The sequence below is a fragment of the Sitophilus oryzae genome, unplaced genomic scaffold, assembly GCF_002938485.1.
Source record: "Sitophilus oryzae breed Bouriz unplaced genomic scaffold, Soryzae_2.0 scaffold_41_pilon_pilon, whole genome shotgun sequence".
NCBI classification, from domain to species: Eukaryota; Metazoa; Arthropoda; class Insecta; order Coleoptera; family Curculionidae; genus Sitophilus; species Sitophilus oryzae.
The window spans coordinates 3,472,136-3,491,884 of NW_022146996.1; the positions used below are offsets into that span (position 1 = coordinate 3,472,136).

Genomic DNA, 19,749 nt, shown 5'->3' on the forward strand with positions numbered 1-19,749 from the left:
TCCAATCAGTTGATTTAGACAGATCGAATATGTCGACTTCACTTAACCTATAAACCAAATTTTAACTTTCAATATGCCCAATTTATGATTTAACCAATGCTTATTCAGATCATGTTTTTGTTAATTTTACACATATTTTATTTTTTATCTCTAAAACTATTAGAGATTTGAATAGGTTAGCATAACAGAAAAATATTGAGATATGGAAGTAGTTTAGAAAAATATAATAATATACCGGGTGTTCTATTTAAAATAACAAAGACGCTACCACTTTTAGTATGAAGTTGATGAGATGGAGCAGGTACCTTTATGCAAAAATCCAAAGTTTCAAAAAAATCCTATCACCGGTTCTCCATAAACGCCTAACGTGCCATGGCCGTGAATCACCCGTATATAAAATAGCAGATCAATGAATTCGATTTTTTTATTATCTTAAAATTATTTTATAATTAATGAATTTATTAAAATTATACAAAGTGATATTTGTATAGAATAAGTGGAATTGTTTCCTTCTTACAAACTGAAATATAATTTACATAAATATGAATTTTTCCACATACTATTTACCAGCAAATATGAAGTACATACTAAAGTTATTGTATCTCTCCAAAACAGTAACTTTTTATTGCATATTTCGCATTTCAATTAGAACTTGGAAGAATTGCTCCCGCCTTTCGTTCCAAAATTTCGTTAAAATTAATTTAAAATATTCGCACCGCTACTGTTCCGTGCGGAAGCGGCATCAAAATTAATTCAAAACTTAATTTCACCATTCACTTAATACAAAACGTCTTTTCGAATGTATTATCGGGAATATTCCCGGGATATTCGGATGAAATAAAATGTAATTTTCGCTTTATATCTGGAAACCCCACTGAAATATTAAATAAAAATATGTCAAAAAAGGTTTTCCATAAAATCCTACTTTATCTTTTTACACGTCCCTCTTTAGACGATGATTGGTCTTTTTATATTCTTAGGAATTTATGTTTCGGCTATTTGCATAAATTTCTCGAAGATTTAGAAATTTCGCCGCCTTTATTTCCACCCGCCGTATTTCACTTTTATCCTTTCTTTTTTCCATTGAGGATCAGGATTATATATCCCAGAGTGTTGCCAAATTTCTTCGGGGAATTTGCCTAATACCTTTTCCTAACATAATAAGACAGGTACTGCAATTATACTCGATACTTAAAGGTCTCTTGAGTGTACTCTTTAAATGTATTTCTAGAGGTATATTATTTAAAATAAAAAAAGTGATACAGTTTTAAGTGGCAGGACTTTTTTATTTAATAAAAATATTTTTTAAGAAGAAAATTTCGTTAATATAGGATCTGTTACCATCTTCAAAGATAGTCAAGCAGTTGTAAAGGCACCAGATCCAGTTATGGCGATATGGAAACAGAGGTAAGACAACAAACAACAAAAGCAATGGGAGTGGCTGGATGTCTGAACGACACCATATGGTAAAATAAATAGGTGGGTGTCGAGATCAAGACACATAATGACCTACACAGCAGAAACCAGACCGGATACAGCCAAAACAAAAAGATTCTTGGAAACAGGCCAGGTGAAAATCTTCCACAAAATCACAGATAGAACGCTGCTAGATAGAGAACGAAGCGACAACATAAGGTAAACCTGCAAGGTGGATAGCATTAACGAATGGGTATTGAGCAGAAGACGCGAATGGAATGAACATATAAGCCGAATAGACGAGGGAAGAATAGTAATCGAGAACAGCTCGAGACAAATCACCACTGGGAAGAAGAAGCACCGGAAGGCCAAGAAAAAGATGGTGTAATAACCTCACCATCGATTAAAACTGTAGGCATGATGTGAAGAATGAACAGGCAATCTGCCTAATATAGAGTAGGAAGAAGAAGAAGATTTATTTATAATACCTACTATTAATATGAAGCATATTATTAGATCGTACACTGAGATTTCAATTTCAAAAATTAAAAATAATATCTTTAAATTGCTGACTTGGATATTATTTTTATCTGAATCTTTCAATTGGCTCGATTTTCCTTATTCCATGTTAATTAGCGCTGATCAATATTGTTGCGATGAATATAATCAGATCAAAACAAAAAATGTATAAAGTGTGGCATATCATTGTACTCAGGAGGCCAAGTTCTTTCAAAACCTGTAATAAAAAATGCAGGTTCGTTTAAAAAAAATTAAGTTTGCCTCTGTATCTCACAAATTGTCAGCTAATTGGAAAATCTAAAAATACTATAAGATAGCCTTAATAAAGTGGCTAGAGAATGTGCAATTAGTATTTCGATTTTCTAAAAAGTAACGGCAGGAAAAAATAAAATTTATTTTCAAAAAATCCGGCTTTTCCAAAAATCTCAGCAATCCTTGAAATTTTTAAAACTTTTTTGGTGGCATCTTGGTGACCATCCTAAGGTGCAATTTTACCCCAATTTAACCATTTTCGTATCTATTAAGGTGTAACGAAAATATTTTCGTTACATTTTTCCTTTTATATCGTTTATACGTTTTTTTATATATTATCGATTTTTTGCGGAACTTCGATAGTGGTACACATCACTAGCGATGGTTGTTAGTTTAAATTGATTAAATATTTTATATATTTTCTGGTTGCCTATGGGTTTCCGATAATAATTAGTTTATTTTTAATGAAAACGAAGGTTTATTATTAATATTTTGTTTAGTGTTAAATAATTAAGATGCAATTGTTACACAAATTTTTTATATTGACATTTGGTACTTAACGCATGTCTAAATGAATGGGAGAATTCTATAAAGGGACTTGTTTTGCCGAAAATCACTCTCTCTCATCTCGATCTTCTTTGCTTAACACCTAGTTTTTTTTTCCAGACACCGGCACGAGGTACGACTTGGAAATTATTTATTAGTTTTATTTTTTTAAACATTTCTTACTATCTAATATGATTTAATTATTTGATTTAACTATTTAATTAGCTTGTAACTTTAAATTCCTTTTTCTATTTTATCTTTTTATCTCACAGTTCATTTTTTTATAATCATTTCTTTATCTTCTTATCTTAGTAGCACGTGTATGGTAGTTTTGTAAAAAATTTTCTAATACCTTTAACTTTTATTTAGTACTAATTATTTTTATCTTTCTTATTTATGTACTGAGACGCAAGCTGTCGAACAGGAACCCGCAGAGGTGTTCGATTTAGCAATCTCAGGGGCCATGAATAGAATCAATCACTGCAGGAGTACTCTCAGAGACGAACCAGGACGGACTCTGGTAAGTAAGGATTTTTTATAATATTTATATTATACGACTTATGTCACCTTTAACGAATCCTTGCTTGCCAGAAGGCAACTCTTGTTTTATCTGGACCCAGTGGTGGTGTCTATTGGCAGGCCATTCGACAGATAGATTTTTGTTTTTTGTTGTTTTTGGGTCACTCTAGGGAACGTATCTTTACCTCGTATCTGCCAAATTTACCTTACCTTATCTTTATCTTATTTGGCGGATGCATTATCTTAGTTCCTGGAGTGACATATCTTTTCTTTTAGTTTTTATCTGTCGAATTGCCGCATTTATCGTTTTTCGTATCTTATCCTATCTTTCTATTTACCTTTATCTTTCTATTTAGTTTTTTTAATTTATCTTTTAATGTCGCATTTTAGTATTAACTTTTGTTCTAAATTAAATTTTCATATATTTCTAGTTTTTTTATTTTACATATTTTTTTATTCTTTTTACACGTGTCTACAAATTAAATCAACTAATTTACTGTAACAATATATATTTTTTTTCAAGTCGTACCGAAGTGATTGTGGTGGTCTGGAATTTTCTAGAGAGAGACAGCAAAATATTTTTCTTTTATATTTTTTTTTATAATTCTATATTTATATTCTTTATATTCTTTAAATAATTTGGACAATCTTTTCAATTATAACTTAATTTAAACTGTCATTGCCTATTTTTTTTTTAAATTTTAATTATAATTTTTATTATAATATATAGTAGTTGGATTTAGATATTGATTATTGTGTATTTGAATCACTAATATGTTGTTTAATCATAAGTTATTTTTATTGTACCTTCATTGGCAACCAACAGACAGTTCAATTAGTAATTTAGAATACCACCACAAAACTGGGTACTTATCAATTGTGTTGAGTAGAATACTGCTGTTTGTTATCTTCTAGGAAGATACGACAATTGACCCTCCCCATAAGTAGCTCATGCACTGAGACTGGTGGAGTCTCACAAGCTCTCCAACGTTAGCCGGACAATCACGCTACCCACCAGCGGACGAGTGCAGCGAAGAGGGTGAGGCCTTTCTCGCAACCAACCGAAGCAGAAACACTTAAGTATTCCAGTTGCATATCTAATCTCATATAATTGAGACTGTCACAGCCAATTACATTGATTGTTTATAATTGTTAATTAAATATAAGTCATTAATGAAATTTTCTATTGTCTTATTTAATTTCAAAAATCCAACCAAACCAAACCAAACCAAACCAAATCATACTTCCACATACCAGTAACTTTTAGAATTTTGTGGGTTATAAAGGTTTCCGAGATCCCAATGCTCGTACCTCGAATTTGTAGCACCCTGTAGAGTATGGTTTATTTTTGGAAAGCTCATAAGGGCAAATAGAATAAAAAATAATATATAATATGGTATCCCATTTAAAAAAATGTTTGATGTATATAGCTTGATGAATATAGCTTGATGAATATCAAGAAAATAGAGTAAATCAAAAAGACCCTTTACAAAAGCTAAGGCTTGCATTAACGAAGATTTCTTCGTTAATGCTAGCCATAGCTCATGTAAAGTTTGTGGTGGAATAGGACGACAACGTTTAAGTTCATCGCACAAATATTCGATTGGATTTAGCTGAGTCCTGACGTCAATCCAATCAAATATTCCAATCTTTGTAATCCAACCTCATCCAGGTACTCATCCATCGTCGTACTTCTAACTAGCCAGGTCCCGCGCAACGGGGCCTGGCATTATCATGTATCAGTATAAATTGATTTCCAATGAAAGGAGCAAATGGAACGACATTTTATTGGAGGACATCCTCAATATAACGATGGGCATTGAGATCTCCATTTTCAACAAATTAAAGATTGTAAAAATATCAGTACTTTATTTGAAAATGTGTAGCTATTCTTTTAGAGACTATAGGATAATTCAAAAAATTAAATGTTAGGAATGCATCTAAGATTACAGGAAAGTGTTTTTTTTTATCCAAAGGGTGTTTTGAATTTATTGCAAAAAACGAAGTCTTGATTTACCCCGGTATAAACCCACCTAGCCGAAATATATTAGCCATTAAAATAATAACAAAGAATGCCAATAAATTTACCTAAAAACTAGTACCATAGTATAAGGAAACTAGTAGCTTTACTCCTTGTCAAATCCTTTGTTCTTTTTCTGCCACTTTATATGACCTTGTTCTCGCCTCTCGTCACCACTGACGTAGCTGTATAGTGGTGGTCTATTAACTAGGAAAAGTATAGTCGTAACTAGGCAAAGTATAGTCGTTTTACAGATATGTATTTAGGAAAATATGAGTTCACAATAAAATAAAATAAAATAAATTAATCATCGAGTAAAAACTTGCTTGTAAACAGAATATTTTCACATTTCATGTAGGTAACAATTCTTCTGTATCTGAAAATCTTCTGATGGGAAGAAATGCGGAAAAATATATAATGACATATTTTTATATTATTATCTATTTCAGAGATTTTCTACAACTTTTTTTTAATTTAAAACTAGTTTAATTTTCTGTAGATAACTGGATTCGGCATAAAATTCTGCATAACATATTCTGCATAATTACATAATTCTGCATAAAGCTGCATTTAAATAAAGAGAGTGTACTATGTCTTTATTTAAAGCACACTGCGGTGTTGCCATTCTATTTCTTATTTACTTAAACTTTGGTTAAAAACATTATATACAAAAAGTGGTAAAAAATTAGAGTGAATATAACTTTATTAATACTTAGCTATGTTTTCTTAAACATGAAGGATACCAGAATAAATTCGTGTAGAAAAATTTACTTTATCGTACACAGAATATTTTTTATAGCGTCACCAAAATCGTAATATTTAAAATTTTGTATCTCATTTTTTTTAAATGCAACACCTTGTATATTATTTCTTTCAGATGTAAAATTAAAAGGTGAACATTTTATTTATTTAAAGTGTTCTTTAATTTTTAACCGTTTTGCAGATATTTTCTGTATTTCATTACATATGGTATTTTCATTACATTTTCAACGATAAAATATCAGACAAAGATCATATTAGGTGGCTTTGATAAAAATTTACTGTTGAAAGAGCCATATGTAATATCATACTGCGAATATCTGCGATACCGTTAAAAATTTAGAAACCCTTTTAATAAAAAAATGTTCATCTTTTAATTCTGCATCTAACAGAAAAATAATATACAGAATGTTGCATTTAAAAAACTGAGATATACCATTTTAAATATTCCGATTTTGGTGACGCCTTAAAAAATACCCTATATAGAATAATGTATATAGGATGATGTAAAATAATTAAAAAAAAAATAAAACTAACTTTACCATAACTTTTTTTGTGACACCCTGTATATAACAAAATATTTTAGGATACGCCCCTTTTTAAACCTTGAAACATATATGAATAAAACTTTTTTCATATCTTCGATGACGACGATATTGGACTTCCTCGCACTAATGGGTCAACCTCATAGACTTAAAATAAAATATAGACTGAGCATCTCATTCATAAATAGCTGGAACATGCGGTCAGGCACTGTCTTGTTATTGTTGTGTTATTGTTTTAAGTTATAACGAGTGCGACACGAGCGATAGATAGGTTGTCTCTGTCGTAACGGTCGTTCCCTGACGACTCTGCCGAGAAACACAACACTGTCTTTCGTTTCTCAAGTATACCTGAACTCTCCGTATCATAGCCGGGTAATTTTTTTATTTTAATGAAGCTATAATTAAATTAAAAATATATCGTATTTAAACTTTTTTATATTTTATTAAGATTTAGGACAGGTTTTTTAAATAAAACTTTAGAAAAAACAATTTAGAGTCCAAAAAGGATAAAAATAATAAAATACACGTTATAGAAGAAATTTTATAATCGAAATTAGGTAATTTTTGAAATTAATAATAAATTATTAATTTAGTCAAACATTTACAACCCCTAATATTAATCAAAACAGGATCTATTCCACAGATATAATAGAATCGGCGACAGGGAGAGAAAAAAAAATATGATTGTTGTAATTTTTTTTCTGGTTAAGTGATGTCTTATTATGTAAATTAGAGAAAACATAAATCTGTTCCATTAAAGCAAGGAAGGTGATAGGAAGTGGATAAAATGAAAACTACATTTATTTAACTCGGTACTGTCTTTATTATACCGGGTGCGTCCCAAAAGTGGCTCAACCCCATAATTTTTTTATATTTTCAAATAAAAAAACAAGATTTAGTATGTTAGTATATGACATAAATTAGGATTGATTGACGCATTCAATTGTTTTTGGTCACTTTCTGTTTCACCGGAAATGACTATAACTTTTAATTTTTAAACGGCACCCTCGGTATATTTCTACTTTATTTGATAGAAAATGACACTCTGAATAGAATGACATATCATATGTCAACTTTTGACACTTTCGCATATGGTTTAATTGTAATTGTAACACGTGGTTCATAACGACAATTTGACTCGAAATACCAAGTGTGTGGTATCAATATATTCATAAAAAAATGCTTTTTCCAAATATGCTAACGAGTCACCCTTGTTCCATTTGAAAAAATTGACATATGTATGATTAAAAATATGATTTGTACATCTTTTAATCGGCCTAGACAAGACACGAAACCCATTAGACGATCAAAACTATTTTTCCAAGGCTCCTTGATTAAAACTTAGTGTTTTTAACAACACCATGGCACCCTGGATTGAAATTTATAATACGATTTGTTTTTAAGCGACAATGTCAAAAGTTGACATATGATATGTCATTCTATTCAGAATTCTATTATCATTTTCTATCGAATAAAGTAGAAATATACCGAGGGTGCCTTTAAAAATCAAAAGATGTAATCATTTCGGTGAAACAGAAAGAGACCAAAAACAATTGAATACGTCAATAAATCCTAATTTATGTCATATACCTACTAACATACAAATCTGTTTTTTTATCTGAAAAAATAAAAAAGTTATAGCGGTGAACCACTTTTGAGACGACCCGGTATATTAAAAAATATTGTCTCATAATGTAATATCATATTAAAATTCTTGTATGTTATTTTAGATTCTGAAGATAATTTTAGAATAAACCGGAATATATTTTTAATAAAAACATTATTAATTATTAACAGGGTTATAATTATGATTTTGTTACAATGTAAGTAAGTAAATAATGTAATATAAGAGAAAAAATTCAGATTTTACATTTTACTAAAATATTATCTAAATAAGCGCCTTTCTACAACAACGCCACTGACTCCCAATGGGTAAATTGAGAGTTGCCTACCGGTCGAAAGTCGTTTCAAGACTTAAATGGATTATTTAAGTCAAATTTCTTGCAAATTTGGCACTGGCGAACCATATTTTATAGTTCTTGAACAGAAAAAGTCAATAAAATAAACACTTAAGGACTACAAACTAAGAAAATGCGTTAATACAGCCGGGGACATAGCGGCATCAAAGCTTTACCGCACACTTGCCACGCGTACTACAAGGTAATAAATGAATGAATAGGCTCCCTCGCCTCTAATCGGTGTTATCATATTGTAAAGAACTTATCCTTTTTAAACAGTATCCGACTTATAATTTAGTAGTATAAGGACTATTTAATACATCTATGGAATATTAAAACCTACTTTATTAAACTGTAGTATTAATATCTCAATATATGTGTATAACAAGAAAAAAAATATTGATAATATTAAAGACGTGACAACATAGGCTGGATGAGGAAGGCTCGGTCGACTGTACCCAGAAGTAAACATGTGTACAAAAAAGGTTGTTTGTCCGCGTTGAGATGTAAATAGTGTAGTCTATATTTTATTTTAAGTCTATGGTCAACCTGTATATTTACGGTGGTTTAAAGCTAGGTGTGGCACTCTTCTTCCCTCAAATATAAACTCAATATTTTGTCTATAATATTTTAAATATTGTTGTATTACGACCACTTATAATAAAAAATAAATAAAATAAAAAAAAAACAAAAAAATACAGTCCACTAAATTTACAAGAGCTTATGTTATTTTAAAATTCTTTCAATTAAAAAATATGAATAATTTGCGGAGACTTTAGATGTACAAAATATTTACTCTAAAATTGTTTCAAAAACCAGTCTATATAAATTATCTCGTAAATTATTATTGGAATGAAAATTTTATGGCAAATCCCCTGACCAAAAAATATTTTCATGCGCATATTTGAGATAACCTGTATATCTAAAAAACTATTTTTAAAATCAGCCCACATGCTAAAAAAAAGAATAACATTTAATTAATTACATAATATCTCAGCTTCTAAAATAACCAAATATAATTAAATGTTAATTGATAATTACTATCAGCTTGCCGATTTATATCCGATGGAAATCTAAAAAAACTCAAAGAACAATTTTTTGAATTATTACTACAATTAATAGCAGCACACAGTAAGGCACTCATTTTTTGTCAATCCGTCTCTGTGCTGGGACGCAACGCTCGAACCTCGCAGCTCGATGGACGGAATTTAACTGAAACGCTTTGCAATCTGCCGATATTCGACAGATTGCAAAAACTGGCAGAAAATATTTGCGAGAGTGCAACTACTCTTTTCCTTAAACTATGCTAGTACCATAATCATAAAAATCGGATTACAAATTCAAAAGTTATGAAACATCAAACTTAGTCAAAATTTTAGGGTGGTGGAATTTTGTGCTGGGGAATTTATTTGCACTTATTTAAGACTCACCCTGTATATACCAAATTTGGTTTAAATTTATCCGGAGATTCGGTATTGTAAAAAAGAGTTGATATTTTGTTTCAAAGTATCAACACCCTGTATTTCTAAAATTAACCATTTTTGGATCTATATTGATGCTTTTCTTCTGAATGTGCTTCCTGAGAATTTCCTTATCCTTCTATAAGCATTCCTAAATTAAATTTCTCTATTGAGTATTTAAGTTCTGCTACTAAAAACTGGACTACCCTGTATAACTGTTATGATTTAATAACTGATTGCATGAAAAACAGAATTTATATTAAAATTAGGAAATGTCCTTATCTATTATTCAGTATGATGATTGCGATGATATTCTATAATTAAAAGTTGCCAAATAAAGCAATTAAACTTAATTTATTACTGCGTATAGTTTAATCAAAATGTTTCGTCAAACTGTCACTCAAGCGGAAGATAGTTATAAGTCCTCCTCTATAACTTTACTCTATTTTAGTTGCCGATCCTTCATCAAATTATTCTCGGCAGTGACAGCTGATCATGATTTATTTTCTGACAAGCATTAAAGTCTTCGTAAAGGATTTATTTTACAGGAAAAGCAGAAAAGCGGTAAAAATAAAATCTTTTAAAAGATGAAATTTAATGTGAAAATGAAAATGAATTTGTTTATCACCCTGAAATTATAATGGTATACACTTCTTCCTCTAGGAGATGTGAGACCTTGTCGTTCGTGGGGAAGCTCCTGATCAGGTGCTAGTTTGGCTGGGTCTAAGTAGCATCTCATTGTCTTGTCCCTGGCTATAGTGTCGTGGCCATTGAATTGCACCAAGATGAAGAGGAGACCTCACAAAAAAACAAAATCCTATGATGGCGGGACCAGATCAAAGGGATGCGTGGCTAGATAGAAGACTCGCATCTACTGGTCTGAACCTTGGGGCACTAGGGTGTAACCTCGTGTATAATCCATTGTTTTCTCGTCTTTTTCACTTTTACATGCGGGGTCCTGTAGAAGAGGACCGACTAATCCTTGCGGTGTAATTGACCTCATATCCAAGGAGGCAATAGAGAAAGAGGGGTGTATCCTCTATTATAGATTCGGGACAGCACCAGTATCAGGTCTATGGAAAGACCAAGTTAAAGAGATGGAGAGAATGGAGACAGATCCTCCCACCTCACGGGTACCTCAACCGGAGACAAGCTCCTCTACTGTAAAGGGTACGGAGGGCTAAATCCCAACCGTGGAAGGGTGTATATTCTCGTAGGAGATAGATGCCCACTCCTCGGAGGATGAATATCTCTTGTCAGAGGAGGATGGGAAATACCCTGTCCCTCCTACAACAGGAAGATCCCCATGTATGATGAGTTATAAACTGTACGATAGCTGTTACTCAAGAAAAGGGGACACAATAGATCTTTAAAGTCGCGGTGATGAATCCCCCCCCCCTCTTATTCAATCTACATTCTACATAGTACACTTCACACTGCATAGCATACTACACTTTCTCTAAAAAATGCAACTTTCTGTTTAATTTTGAAAAATTCCCCCTGTAGATATGCGTTTTATTTACCATACATATATGTAGATCTTCTGGTTTGTGGATTTGCTATAGCTGGCGGCTGTTTTGGGAGAGTTGTTGATTATTATTCATGTTTGGTCATCATAAGTTTCCGGGAGTTACGAAATATTTGATACTGTTAATTTAGGTCTATTTTAGGGTGTGTCTTCTAAAATATAGATTTGTTTATTGACATACTGGTAAAATTTGTCTTCCATAGTGTTAACTAAAGTTATTATAAATGCTAGTTTATGCATATTTAATAATCGATAGTCTATACAGGTGTCGATTTAAAAACAAGCAAACGGAAATATTTTTTCGACATCATCAGGAAGATCTCAAATATTCTGTATTTCGAAGATCATCTGTACTTTCAAGTTTACCCACTTTAATATGTATACCTATAACTTTGAGCGATACACCTTTGAAATGGTCGTTTCTTTCTCTTTACATTCTGTTTACTTCGATTTTTTTTAGATTCTGTTTACATTCTAATTGAAATCTGAAATTACCAATCAGCCCCCGATATATTCAGAGATCTTCCTGACAGTACTTTTAATTGAGAGATATTCTTTATTGCTACTTCTCATCTTTTTTGATTGGTCGTAGGTAACCTCCAGATAAAGCGTAGGTAACCTCCTGTATGTAGTAGTGGCATCAGTGTTTCATGAGTACACGGGACCTACATTTTATCGCCGAATCCGAATAGCACTATTTAAGAGGTTGTACTAGGGAAACACAATAAAGAGATAAATAATGTGTCTATACCCGAAAAAAGTCGTGACAAAAAAGTGGAAGAAGAATCTAAAAATACTTGTATTTTTTTTTACTTGTAAATTAAATTTGCCTAACCCTCAATTATAGGTAAGCCTAACCGAGGTATATCTCCTCCACAATCAAGGCACAAAACGGTGAATTTCTAAAGGAGGAATAGTAAATCAGAAATCGCTGGAAAAAGCATTAACCAAGAAAAAATACAATATGGAAGTACTAAACACAATACCTCAGATAACGGAACAGGAAATAAAGGCCATAAAACCATAAAACAACTTAAAAACAACAATTTGGCGGGCTGTGACACGATTCTGGCGGAAATCTATAAGTGTGCAAGTAAAGAACTTATTGGTCACCTTAAGGCTCTCTTAGATGTTATATTATGAGAAAGCGGAGGGAACAGGTACCTCAGGAGTTTCGCGACGCGAATATAGTAAATATATTTAAGAATAAAGGAAGTGCCGGTGAATTTAACTACTAACTATCGGAGGAAAATGTCTGGCAAAAATTATATCAAACGGCCTGCACCCACATATAGAAAAAATCCTCCCAGAATCGCAAACGGGTTTTCGCACCAACCGCGGTACCGTTGATTCCATGTTCTCCATCCGCCAACTAGAGGAAAAAGTAAAGGAGGAGCAGAGTAAACTTTATGTTGCATTCATCGACCTAACCACAGCCTTTGACTTTGTAAACAGAGATGCACTTATGCACCTAACAAATACAGGGGTTAGGCAGGGATGTGTTTCAGCGCCTTTCCTATTCAGCATATTTCTGGTAGCGTTCTCTGTTACAGCAAAGCACAGGAAAGAGGAATGGACATTAGATACAGATACAACAACGGCCTGTTCAACATAAAAAGACTCAGGGCAAAAACATGTACAAAATTCATCACATAGCTTTAGTACACTGATGACGGCGCTGTAGTTGCAAAAACGTTACAGCAATTACAAGAAATGCTGAACACATATACTTGAGCATACGGGGCTTTGGGCCTTAAGCTGAACATCGATAACATTAAAATCATGTACACTTCCCCCGGGAAAATATAATAATGCTATAAAAATCGGAGAAGAGTGTGAATTATAAAATAAACTATCTTCTTGAACTGACAGTGGGCTTGATACCCCACACAGTGCAGTTATGACATTCACCATGTTGAAATTGCAAAAAGTTTTAGAAAGCTGCAACCACTGAAAATAGTTAGCCTTAGTAACCCTTATTAACATACTAAAAGTCCCCATTTGTCCGGTGTGTGCGTCATCAAAAAAAAATCGGCCGCCATCTTGAATTTTGGTACTTTTTGGGAAAACATGTAAATAACTCAAAAACGGTACGGTTAGCGAAAAACTTCAAGAGGTAAAAATTGAAGAAAATTAAAAAATCTATCAGATTCATTATAAACTAATTTAGTCTCGCAGTGAAGGTTCATCTTATGAATTTTTAAATCTAGAAATATTCACGCATTCGCGAAGCGAAAATCGTATAGAGTGTAAAATGTTATTTAATACGTTACTTTTTTTGAATTTCCGTACTTGTCTTTAATATTAACATTCACATAAAACTAAATAAAAAATAAACTGTTGAGTTTGATATCGATTTAGTAAATTATGTTTTGAAAGTAAATGAATTTTCTACGTCGGCGTCGAGCGTCGGTTACTTTAGTGGGCGAAGATACTGATTTATTAGTTTTATTACTGCATTATCGGAACAAAAAATTCTATTTTATGCTTCGGCCTGGAAAATCGTCCAAACCTCACAGAGTAACTGACATCGGTAATATGCAGAACAAGATTGGTTACATATGAAGCATTCAATCTTATTTGCACATCCTATATCAGGATGTGATATATACATCCTCGTGCTTGTTTAAAAAGGTAAACTGGCGACTTTCAAAACGTTGCAAAAAGATCCTCATCTGCGACAAATTACATCCGTTTTTTTAGATCCTGCAGCACAAAAATCTGAGCTAGTCGAAGCTTTCCAGCATTCCATACATTCTTATTTTCATTATAGAGTTGACATAGGCTAGCAAAAGATTTAGATAAGTTGAGGTATTATAAATATAAAACCCTTACATCTCGTCAGGTACTTAGTAAAATTTTTGATTTAGCTACCTTACCTCCAACACCTAACGCAGTTGAAAATCATTATTATAGGATCTATTTACAAATGTAGTATTGGCTAATTAACGGAAAAGATGCAACAGAATAGGGATGGAATAAAAAACGGATACCTTAGTTCCAAAGACAATGACAAACGCAGTGGCACCAGAATTTCTATTGAAAATAATTTCCTGTAATTCCAAATCTGAATGTAATAAACTATGTATGTACAGGGACATCATTTTAAGTGTCTCACTCGATTTATAATTTTCCTGTTTGGTATTTAAAGATAGTAGAAAGATTTTCTAATGTAATTTTTCGCGAGGATGCCGATTCTCTACATCAAAATTTTTGAAAACGTCAATTTTGACAGATACGACGCCATCTTGATTTTTTTTAAATGGAAACAAGTTGGTAACACATTTTTATTAAAATGGTCATAATTTGTATTATTTTTAGTCGATTTGTAGGGTTATGTTTATAGTGTATTTATTATAATGAAAAAGTGTTAAGATCGTAGATGATATTTATGTCAAAAAGACATTCGCAAGTACTTTATATTACATTTTATTTTTTTCTTCCAACCTGTAGCCTAATTTTTCAAACTATTACTGTATTTTTAAAAACAAGTTGTTTATAAAATGGTAACAAACAGACCTTGGTTTAAGTGCAAATAGCCCCGACCGGGACAAGGTAGGGGCTGCTTTCGCACATTATTAGAACACGACTGATATTGGAGATGGAGAACTACCCTCTATAAAACCGTCCCAGATACTGGCTTTTGTCAAAGCCCTGGGACTGTATGATGAGTTATGATTCAAGAAAGGGGGACACAATGGATCTGTAAGGTCGAAGTGATTAACCCCCCTCCCACTCATTCTAAATTCTAAATTCTAAATTCTAAATTCTAAATTCTAAATTCTAAATTCTAAATTCTAAATTCTAAATTCTAAATTCTAAATTCTAAATTCTAAATTCTAAATTCTAGGATAATAAACTATTTTTCATTGATTCTGATAGAGTTTTTTATTCTTTTTAATTTTCACCTCTTGAAGTTTTTCGCTGTAACGCACTGTTTTCGAGTTATTTACATTTTTTCCCAAAAAGTACCAAAATTCAAGATGGCGGCCGATATTTTTTGATGACGCACACACCGGACAAATGGGGACTCTTAGTATGTTAATAAGGGTTACTAATGCTAACTATTTTCAATGGTCGCAGCTTTCTAAACGTTTTTTCAAATTCAAAATTATTTGCACTGGCCTATGATAACGGTCAGTGATACATCTAATTGAAACGTGTAATTTTTCAAAAATTATAAAGAATGTGAGCTCAAGAAGCAATTTCATTTCTTAATAAACAATGATATTGATCTAAACATTACATCAATTTTGCATTCTATTTGTCCCAATATTCAGCCAACTAAAATAATCCATACAGAACGAGACGGATTACAAAATTTGACGAAGATTATATAACGAGTTTGTAATGTCTTCGGAACTGAACTCCTAATGCGTTGTTAGTTAAAGAGGCCGTTAAAACGCCTGCAGCTGAAAAACGGAGGGGAAAAGCTCCCCTTTTCGGCTCCCTTTAGGTTTGCCACTGACAGTAAAAGCCTGCATGTAGACAGATTGCTTGCACGTGTAATAAAATTCACTCAACAAAAATGACATCTGGCAAATATTCTTTTTCTGACAAGCTACATTTTAAAATCGGTTTTCTTTGTTTTCGCATTTTTTTTTTCTTTCAATAGAGGTTATTGGTTGCAATCTCAATAATTTTAATGCCATATTCATTCAGAACCTCGCAATTAGTGGTTTCAATTACACTTCATACTTTTTAGTTTACGATCATTCACAATGTCAAAAAACACAATTAAAATTCATGATTAAAATTAATAGAATATCCTAGCAACAGCTTGCGGTAGTTAGTTGTATCCATAGAGAAAGCCTAATATTTAGCTTAGAAAACATATTTAGCTTAGAAAACAACTTTTGATTTATAACCACAATTTCTCTTGACGGATGATAATCAAATGCCAAAATTACATTTCCCGCAAATTTTGAAGTATAAATTGTAACGAAAATATTTTCGTTACATTTTTCCTTTTATATCGTTTATACGTTTTTTTATATATTATCGATTTTTTGCGGAACCTCGATAGTGGTACACATCACTAGCGATGGTTGTTAGTTTAAATTGTTTAAATATTTTATATATTTTCTGGTTGCCTATGGGTTACCAATAATAATTTGTTTATTTTTAATGAAAACGAAGGTTTATTATTAATATTTTGTTTAGTGTTAAATAATTAAGATGCAATTGTTACACACATTTTTTTGAAGGTATGTAAGAAATTTTATCGTATGTATTATTTTACTATTAATTATAAATTTTTATATTGACATTTGGTACTTAACGCATGTCTAAATGAATGGGAGAATTCTATAAAGGGACTTTTGTTTTGCCGAAAATCACTCTCTCTTATCTCGATCTTCTTTGCTTAAACACCTAGTTTTTCCAGACACCGGCACGAGGTACGACTTGGAAATTATTTATTAGTTTTATTTTTTTAAACATTTCTTACTATCTAATATGATTTAATCATTTGATTTAATTATTTAATTAGCTTGTAACTTTAAATTCCTTTTTCTATTTTATCTTTTTATCTCACAGTTCATTTTTTTATCATCATTTCTTTATCTTCTTATCTTAGTAGCACGTGTATGGTAATTTTGTAAAAAAATTTCTAATACCTTTATCTTTTATTTAGTACTAATTATTTTTATCTTTCTTATTTATGTACTGAGATGCAAGCTGTCGAACAGGAACCCGCAGAGGTGTTCGATTTAGCAATCTCAGGGGCCATGAATAGAATCAAATCTATCTTTCTATTTACCTTTATCTTTCTATCTAGTTTTTTAATTTATCGTTTAATATCGCATTTTAGTATTAACTTTTGTTCTAGTTTAAATTTTCATATATTTCTAGTTTTTTTATCTTACATATTTTTGTATTCTTTTTACACGTGTCTACAAATTAAATCAAATAATTTACTGTAACAATATATTTTTTTCAAGTCGTACCGAAGTGATTGTGGTGATCTGGAATTTTCTAGAGAGAGAGAGCAAAATATTTTTCTTTTATATTTTTTAAAATTCTATATTTATATTCTTTATATTCTTTAAATAATTTGGACAATCTTTTCAATTATAACTTAATTTAAACTGTCATTGCCTATTTTCTTTTTTAAATTTTAATTATAATTTTTATTATAATAATTAGTAGTTGGATTTAGATATTGATTATTGTTTATTTGAATCACTGATATGTTGTTTAATCATAAGTTATTTTTTATTGTACCTTCATTGGCAACCAACAGACAGTTCAATTGGTAATTTAGAACACCACCAGAAAACTGGGTACTTATCAATTGTGTTGAGTATAATACTGCTGTTTGTTATCTTCTAGCAAAATCTTAAAAATGAACAAGTTATCTAAAAATGTGCCACACGACGGATTTAGTATAATCCTTTATCTTTAATTTTCTTCTTCGTTTGTGTAAAAATACCTAGCCAGTTTGACATAAAACGTTAAATGCCGAACGCTTATTTTGCTACTTTTTCGGACTAGTGAAATGGACTCTTAAGTATTCCAGTTGCATATCTAATCTCATATAATCGAGACTGTCACAGCCAATTACATTGATTATTTATAATTGTTAATTAAATATAAGTCATTAATGAAATTTTCTATTGTCTTATTTATTTCCAAAGAATACTTCCACAAACCAGTAACTTTTAGAATTTTGTGAGGTAAAAGTTTGTTAACTTCTTCCACTAATTGAAGATTACTACCACTAATTTTTACATTGTGACTGCTTAAATTGATATTAGAGGAACAAACTTCTACGCTAATTGAAACCATTGATTTATTCCACTAATTTTGAGGTTCTGAATGAAGCTTTAATTTACTTAAGTACTGGTTAGTCACAGGTTACCTTCATAGAAGTTAGTTTATATATGTGGTTATATTAAAATTTACCCACTATAACTTTAATCAGATACATCTTGGTCACTCTCAAATTGAGCTGGCGATTGCCTTATAGCAGAGCCATCATAAAACAAGAAGAAGAAGTACTGGAAAACAGCTGAACGTTTCTCCAAAACTCAGTTTTTATAAATTAAAAAACACCTGTTTTAGGGTAGGTTTTTATGTCCTGAAATCTCCTGTATTCTCATAGAGATTGTTTGCTCTATAGAGGACGTTAAAATATGTAATTTTATCACAAAAAGCAAAAATCACGTAATTTTGAGTTGTATCAATTTCGTTATGAGGGTGCGATATGTCATATTTTTAGTGTTTTTTGAACTTTTCGACTGATATAAACATTATTATGTACTGTTTTTAAATTTACATTAAAATATTACAATAATTTTTAGGTAGGTAGGTCGTTAATTTAGTCAGTTTTATTCTGTTTGTTTAGTGTTTTATACTTCAAATCAGATATTTTTAATCGAAATTATCACTACCAGTCATCATTGATATAAATTAGACATGTTGACTAAATAGTTTCATGAAATCATAAATTGATGGCTGAAATCATAAATTTGAAACTTTTTGAGCCAAAACTTCATCAAAAACTCTCTTATCATAATTTTTTCGAAGAAAATTTATGATTAAAAAATAAAAAAGTTTCCATATTTATCATTTCAATCAAATAACTATCCACTCAACATGTTTATTTTTTGTCAATAATGGCATGTATTAACTACTTGCATTCTAAATATCGTAAGAACGCTTGCTCGTAGCGATTTTTACCAAGAGGCAAAACGTGAAAAATCACGGAAATGTATTAACTAGTAATAAAATTTACTGTGGCATTTCATTGTACTCAGGAGACCGATTTCTTTCAAAACCTGAAAAAAAAATTCAGGTCCGTATTCAAAAAAATTAAAATGTATACTGGAAGAGAGAGAGTGCGAGACAGATGGAAAGAAAAGCATTTTGCAAGCTAGACTGAGAGACGTTTTGGTGGAGGAAGGTGAGGATCCTGACACATTTTGCTTTGAGTTGGAAGGTGACCTTGACTCGTCCTTACAAAAATTAGAAGACAGTTTGAATGACAAAATTACAGAAAATTCCCGGGAATTGCAAGACAACTTGAACGACAATTTGAATAGTAAAATAATTGACTTGGAAGTTAATTTAGAAGATAAAATCAGTGATAAAATCACAGAAAATTCCCAAAAATTAGAAGATCAGATTATAGAAAATTCTAAAGATATACAGGCCAGCTTTAATAATAAAATAATAATTTTGGAAGAAAGTTTTAACAATAAAATAACAGAGATTGAGGAAGATG

General features: G+C 31.3%; 1 protein-coding gene across 1 annotated transcript in view; it reads right to left on the reverse strand.

Annotated features, from left to right (window-relative positions):
- The window catches only part of LOC115885674, a 528,892-nt gene that overhangs the window by 474,311 nt on the left and 34,832 nt on the right, over positions 1 to 19,749 (reverse strand). The gene's annotated exons all lie outside the window — the stretch shown is intronic.